The sequence below is a fragment of the Diadema setosum genome, chromosome 14, assembly GCF_964275005.1.
Source record: "Diadema setosum chromosome 14, eeDiaSeto1, whole genome shotgun sequence".
Classification (NCBI taxonomy): domain Eukaryota; kingdom Metazoa; phylum Echinodermata; class Echinoidea; order Diadematoida; family Diadematidae; genus Diadema; species Diadema setosum.
In genome coordinates this window covers 28,713,335-28,721,295 of record NC_092698.1, presented here as the reverse complement: position 1 = coordinate 28,721,295, position 7,961 = coordinate 28,713,335, and positions in this window count along the sequence as shown.

Below are 7,961 nucleotides of genomic sequence, written 5' to 3'. Positions count from 1 at the left end.
AGTAACGACAAGAATCCAGCTTCCTGATTGGCTGTTCCAATTGCTATTGGAAGTTGTCATTCCACCAAGAGTTGCCATCCTAACATCTTTTATGAAATGGGGCCCTGCTGGAGACTGGAAAAAGTCTCCGGAAAAACAAAATCGAATACACTTGTATGTTCGATTCTCTCACTACTCCTCGGAGACCTAGCCAGCTAGTCTCCAGTAGCATTTTGACAGGGCCTTCTCGCTGTGTCTTATATGGCAGGCCTGGAGGCGTGAGAATCGACACAAAGGAAGCTTTCGCATTTTTAGAATTGACATTCAACGATCTGGCCCACACTTTAAGCTTTTGGGTGAAATATTTGGTCAATTTTCTATCAAAAAAGCAGATTCCTTAAAAGTATCGAATTCACCTCCACAAACTATAGTAGGCCCTATACGTAGTGAAAAGACGCAATCAGAGAATCAAGAGGTGACAGATGCCACGATTTAGCCGTTCAAATTGTTCTCGCTCCTCCATTAACTTCAAGATTATTACACGATCGAGAGGTGACTATTTTATTGTTCCATTCACATTGTCTCTTAATATTAATTTTCTTACATTTTGACTGAAAATTTGTAAAAATTCCATCTAAGTGCACCTGATCATTCAATTTCAATTCTAAACTTGCGAAACTCCCTCGTGTGAAAGGGGGACACCCCTAGCCTTTCTACATCCTCCCCTTTTGTTCCACCTCCATAAACTTCACTGCACAGTGAGAGACAGACACACACGCAGATCAAGGAGCGACAGACAAAACGATTAAGCTATTCACATCACCTGAATATTCATTTTTCATCCTTTTTGATGGGGGGGGGGGGAGTGAAAATTTTGTAACTAAAATGGTATGCCATCAAACGTGGGGGTTACAATTGGCCCTTGACCCTCCCTCCCTCCCCCCCCCCAAAAAAAAAAAATGGGCCGCAGTAATCAAAGGTCCATTTTCTCGACCCATTATACGCATTCACCGCCCCCCCCCCCAACCCCTTAAAAATCCTAGCTACGGGCCTCAACAGTATGTTTATTTTGTTGATAATTAGGTGATCGTATAGTTGTCTATTAAAATGTTGATTGACGGTGCAGCTACAAGCCCAGTTAGACTGTTACGAATAAATCTATATCACAGATGTTTTTCTTTCTTTTTTTTTTCTTTCTTTCTTTCTTTCTTTCTTTCTTTCTTTCTTTCTTTCTTTCTTTCCTTCCTTCCTTCATGTGCTTGCTAAATCTGAGGTATTGTAAAGGTGGGCGGTTTAAGGGCCCAAGGGGGGGGGGGGGGGGCACGTTTGTGCAGAATATATACAAAATGTACCGTCTTTACTTTTTGCCCCCTCCCTACTTCTTTGTAGAAAAATGCAGGGTCTGATATTTTGGGGTGTTTTTTGTTTTGTTTTGTTTTGTTTTGTTTTGGGTTTTTTTGTTTCTCTTGTCACCCGATGTTGGTAGAGAAGCAGCACCTAATACTGTGAAGACTTCTTCTTCTTCTTCTTCTTCTTCTTCTTCTTGCTTGCTTGCTTGCTTGCTTGTCAAGCGATTTTGGAAGGCAAGTAGCAGCCAAAATTGTTAAAGACTGTTTTGTTTGTTTGTTTGACAGGCGACTTCGGGACGGAATTGGCAGCAAGAAAGGGAAAAAAATCATATATATATATATATATATATATATATATATATACTAGCAGCACCCGTGGAAATCCACGGGTCTGAGGGGTTTTATTTTTTTTTTTTTCTCATAGATACGATTTTGCACATTTTTATTGATGAAATAAAAAGAATGTTTTTTTCTCATTCTTTCGTTACTTGTGCTCGATCTCTTCTACCCATGAACACCACCCCCCACAACACACACACATTTCCACCCCCGCAGAACAACAAAAAACAACAAACAAACAAACAAAAAACAAAACAAAACCCAAAAACAAACATTCAGGGAAAAATTACCAAAAACGCTTATGAGATTCTCCGGAAGTTCTGCCCACAGATTCTTCCCGTCGGAATGGGGAGATACTATTGACACTATGACTTTGATATTAATTATACCCCCTGCTCTTGTATCCATGCAGGCACCCGAGGGAATCCACGGCTGGTCTCAAGGCCTAGCATTTTTTTTTTCATTCCTATTTCTTTTCCCACGTTATGAGAGAAAAAATATAATATTTTTGATCGTCTTCAATTGCTCCCGCCTATTTGTTTTAAATCACCAAAACTTGGTTTGATAGATCATAGAACCATCCGTTTATCTGCTTCAGACTATACATCATCATTATCATTATCATATTATTATTCTCATTAGGCCCCTATTGTTATATTGCTATAATTATTATTGTTATTTGGGGAGGGGGATCATAGTCATTAGGTTTTGTAAGTATTAGGCACCCGTGGGAATCCACGGGTCTCAGGGCTTCGTATTTTTCCTTTAATATTTCTTCAACCACGTTATGAGAGAAGAAAATAATACACAAAGAATATTTTCGTCTGCATTTGCTCCCTCATTTCTGTTTTCATAATCAAAACTTGGTTTGATGGATCTAGAACCATCCGTTTATCTCATTGATACTGTTCATTGTTTTTATTATCATAATAAATAGCATTATCATTATTATTATCATTATTATTATTGTTATTGTTATTGTTATTTTGTGGGAGGGGAGATCATAGTCATTCGGTGTTATTATCATTTTATATTATTCATTGACATGGGGATGAATCAAGGGAATTAAGGAAAAAAGTTTATCGTTCAAGGATAGTAAATATCTTTTTTTCCGTCATGTCAAGGTTTCTCTACGACTGAGAGACGTTTCAAATAGCTTCATTATCATTGCTATTTCATTTTAAACATCAAAACAATCCAGTACCTGTTTGTGTCTCTTCCGCCCACTCTTAAGTTATGGATCATAGCACCCCTCCCCATTTATTTGCATTGGCCTATTGTATTATTATCATTATTTCAGTGTATTATTGTTATTGTTATTATCATTATTATTACTAACATTATTATCATTATTTAGGGGAGAGGAGAGAGTAGAGTCATAATATAGGGATGATCAACCAAGGGAGGCGGAAATGTAAATTTGTTAAGAATTGTAAAAATCTGTTTCCCCCATTTTTCTGCTCTTGATAAAAAGCATTTCTGAAGACAGTCCTGCGCAAACTGTCCAAAATTGCTTCCCTGCACTAACATACGTAATCTTGTGCTGAGTAGGACTACTTCATATATATACCCCTAGTGTTTTTGTTACTATTGTGCTGAGAGAAATAAAATATTTTCGTCTTCGTTTGCTCTCTTCTTTTTGTTTTTATCACAAAACCTTGGTTTGATGGATCATAGAATCACCCGTTTATCTGCTTCAGACTGTACATTATTATTATCATTATTATCATAATCATTAATGTCCTTCTTCTGCTTCAGGGTGTACATTATCATCATCATTATTATTATTATTATTATTACTATTATTATTATTATTATTATCATTATTATTATTTTCATATTATCATTATAATCATCATTGTCATATGTGGGGAGGGGGAGATCATAGTCATTAGGTTTAATAAGTAGGCACCCGTGGGAATCCATGGGTCTCAGGGCCTCGTATTTTTTCTTTAATATTTCTTTTCCCACGTTATGGGAGAAATAGGAATATTTTTGTCGTCATTTGCTCCCTCTTTTTTATTTTTATCACCAAAACTTGGTTTGATGCACCATAGAACCACACATTTGATGTCCACTTGTAACTTCAAAAATTGGCGGTCAGCAAAGCGAGGGTTTCCCCCGCGTCCGCTCGTCTTATGAATATTCATGTTTACAGCAGCCATGCAGTAAACGAATGGACAGCGGCGCGTGTACTCTGATATGGAAGGGTGCGATCGGCAAGGACAAAATTTAAGTAGATATTTAGCCGTCCTGAACAGTCTGAGTACAATGATACCCGACTTGAGAGTAAACTAAATGACGTACCCAGGCCCGTAGCCAGGGGGGGGGGTGCGTCGGGTGCGTACGCACCCCCCCCCCCCCCCAAATTCTGAAAGGTCCACTTTTTCATAATAACGGTTTTTAGCAATTCCAAGATAACAATCCAAATAAATATAAAGACACATTATATGCTACGTAAATGTGGAAGAGTACGTTTAACAATGTTAAAAATAATTGTACGAAACCCTTTTGTTGTATGAACCATCGGATCGTCCCCATGCACAGAAACACAAATGTTATGTATCAATTTGTGCGAGCTATTATTATATTGGCATTGCATGCCATGGCCCTTGGCGCGTGTGACCGGTGTTTTTTTTTCCACTGGCCGCCCGAGTACGTGCGATTCGTGGATGACATTGAGGTTGACACTTGCATTTTTTCACAGGAACAGAGGTAAGTGGATGAAAATCTAATAGCCTCAAGTTTACATATATGATAAAAATTAAAGAAATTTCCTCGAAATTACTATAATCGAAAACCTGAGACCAGTGGCGTATCTAGGGGAGGGGGGGGGGGGGGGCAAGGGGGGCACGTGCCCCGGGCGCCACTCCTAGGGGGCGCAAAAAAACGAAAAAAAAAAGGAAGAAGAAGAAGAAAAAAAAAAGAAAAAACGAAGAAAAAGAAGAGAAAAAAAGAAAAAAGAAAAGAAGAAGAAGAAGAAGAAAACTCGCCCGGAAGGGGGGGGGGGCAGAAAACCAAATCAAACAAGATAAAAACAAAACATGATGACGCGGACAAAATGACCATGTTTATTGTGTTCACACAAGAATTCCCTGTTCTGTAAGCTGAAATACAAAATTTTCGGCTCGATAGCCAACATTTATATAAAAAAGAAGGTAAGAACAAAACGTGATGATGACGCGGACAAAATGACAATGTCTATTCACACATGTCATTTTGTATTTAGCAGCCAAAATGTTTCACGGAGCAGCGAATGCAATATCTTTAGTTCTGAAGCGATCGCCAATTGGATCAAAAGAAGGCGCCAACGGGAGGGGCGCAAAAAAACAACAACAAATCAAACAAGATAAGACCAATACGTAATGATGACGCGGAAATATACAAATTTCGGCTCACTCGCTCGTACGATTTAGAGTATTTTTTCAAGTCCTCAGTTTGTTGGTATAAATCGTTATCTATACGACCGTCACCATATCTTGATTAGAATTGTAAGATTTAATAAGCAAAAAATGACAAGAGTTCCATGTTTTGTAAGATGAAATACAAAAATTTTCGGCTCGCTCGCTGCGCTCGCTCGCCAAAATTTATCAAAAAAAAAAAGAAAGAAAAAAGGGACGAAGACGCGGACACAATGACAATGTCTATTGTGTTCACACATATCATTTTATATTTAGCAGGAAAATGTTACTCGGAGCAGCGGCTGCAATTTCATTCGTTCTGAAACGATTGGATCAAGAGGACGCCAATGGTTTCGAACATACAGGGGGCGCAAAAAAAGTCAAAAAAGATAAGAACAAAACGTAATCATGACGCGGAAATATACAAATTTCGGCTCACTCGCTCGTACTATAAAACAGAGTATTTTTTTCAAATCCTCAGTTTGTTGGTATAAATCGTTATCTATAAGGTCGTCACTATTATCTTGATTAGAATTGTAAGATTTGATAAGCAAAAAATGACAAGAGTTCCATGTTTTGTAAGATGAAATACAAAAATTTTCGGCTCGCTCGCTGCGCTCGCTCGCCAAAATTTATATATAAAAAAGTGATAAGAACAAAACGTGATGATGACGTGGAAATATACAAATTCGGCTCACTCGCGCGTACTAATTTAGAGTATTTTTTTAAAGTCCTCAGTTTGTACGTATAAATCGTTATCTATCAGGCCGTCACTATATCTTGATTAGAATTGTAAGATTTGATAAGCAAAAAATGATAAGAATTCCATGTTTTGTAAGCTGAAATACAAACATTTTCGGCTCGCTCGCTGCGCTCGCTCGCCAAAATTTATCAAAATTCATCACATTTAAATCACTCTCAAAAGACCCCTTTTAAGTGCTTGAAAAAGCATATCATGTGCACTTGGTTTAAAGTCCCTACAGGGATGGGGTTGGGTTGAACACTTTTTCAGAAATTAGGATCGCAATTTTCGCGCTTGCCCCGGGCGCCGTTTTCCCTAGATACGCCACTGCCTGAGACATTTTAATATATCTACGTCTCACAAAGATAGTACATGTATATATAAGTACATGTTGGCATGATAATGCCTGGGGATAGATTATTATCAATCAAATTGTGAAAAGGTGGTCATGAATTAGCATTTCTTACGAACGATCAGGAGAGACAAAACAAAATGAAAGGCCTGTCTTACTCCAGTTCTCTATTAGTTATACATTTTCTCATGTTGTGACAGTTCGATTGGTTCTCATTTTGAAGTGAGCCAAAACCTAAGAACATTCTCACTTATAATTTCCAAAGAGTATTATGCAGGCACGCAAACTCATTTTAGTTGTATTTCATTTAAATGTAATGGGTAAGAGGGTATATATGAGAGAGAATGGAAAGTGCTGAGCTATGAAGTAAAATGGTAAAGTAAAAAGTTTGTCAGATAGTATTACAAAAGAAACTCATTCTTTTTTTTTTTATTTTATCCTTATTTACTTATCTCTCTTCTAACTTAAAGGTAGTGGATCTCTTTGCAGCCCAAATTCGAAAATGCCTAGAGACAGCTAGTAACCAAATATGCTACTATAATTTAATAAATAAGAAATAACCATCCCAGTATGTATCTTAGTGTGCACAGTAAGACAGATCAAATCAAATAGGAAAACATCTGAGCACTAAGCCTGAGGTCTGAATTTGCACTCAACTTCTTCCAATGGCTAACGGATGTTTAATTTTTGAATTTCACTGACCTCCAAATTTCACAAAGAAAACCTTCTTAGCATGATGGTTAATATGACATTTGACTGATATTGGAGATGTTTGCGAATCGGATCTACTACCTTTAATATTATTAAATCTAAAATAATTATTTGAAAGTTCGGAAATGCTGGAAATATCCTACCACAAGGAGGCAAAATATAAATGGTTCACATTTTCAATTCATTTTGTTTTAAAAATTTTCTTATCTATTTTCGTTTTTGACAAACTCGCATACCAACGGCTGATATACTGTATAGTAAAGTGAATGTTTCATCTTCCAAACAGCATCTAATGGGATGGAAAACTCCAACTGAAAGGTGGACACCGTGACCATACTCGCTAAAGAAAACGCGTAATAGGGGTCGTTTTTTCTCACGGATTAGATGGAAAGTGTGATGTACGAGCGTAAATCAAAGGGTATCAAAAAGGCCGAAATTTGGGAAAGATTGTTCAATCATGATGAAGTACTTCTTTAGGGTGCAGGAAACATTTAAGGAATACTTGTTTTTAAGGCCCGAAAAAATCATATGATCATTACTCGTTTAGGGGCCATTTTGAAAGTCCATGTATGAGCATGGTGTCCACCTTTTAATTGTCGCTACCCCTCCCGGCACAGTATCAAAGGACCGTTTTGTTAATTAACGCAATCCCCCTTCCTTTAAAAATCCTGGCTTCAGGCCTGCTAACGCGGGTATACAATAGAAAAAATAAAAGTTAAAACAACACCAGGAAAATCACTATTCTCAATTTTGCGGCGCGCTACGCGCGCAGAGTCTCGAACACAATTAAACTTTGCAACTTCCTGGCAAAATGAGTTTTTACTATTTCCTAGATGAAATACCGTAACGCGATTGCATGCAACAGACAAAAATACAAATTTCCTTGAGACTTTAAAACGTCATTAAAACAGTCAAAATTCACAATTTGCGGCGCGCTTCGCGCGCAAATTCTTATACAACTTTTGTAGTTCGGTCGTCTAAAGAATATATATATATATATATATATATATATATAATTGTGTGTGTGTGTGTGTGTGTGTGTGTCATCATTGGTATTGGTACCGAAAGTCCGTTTTTTTAGTGACCGC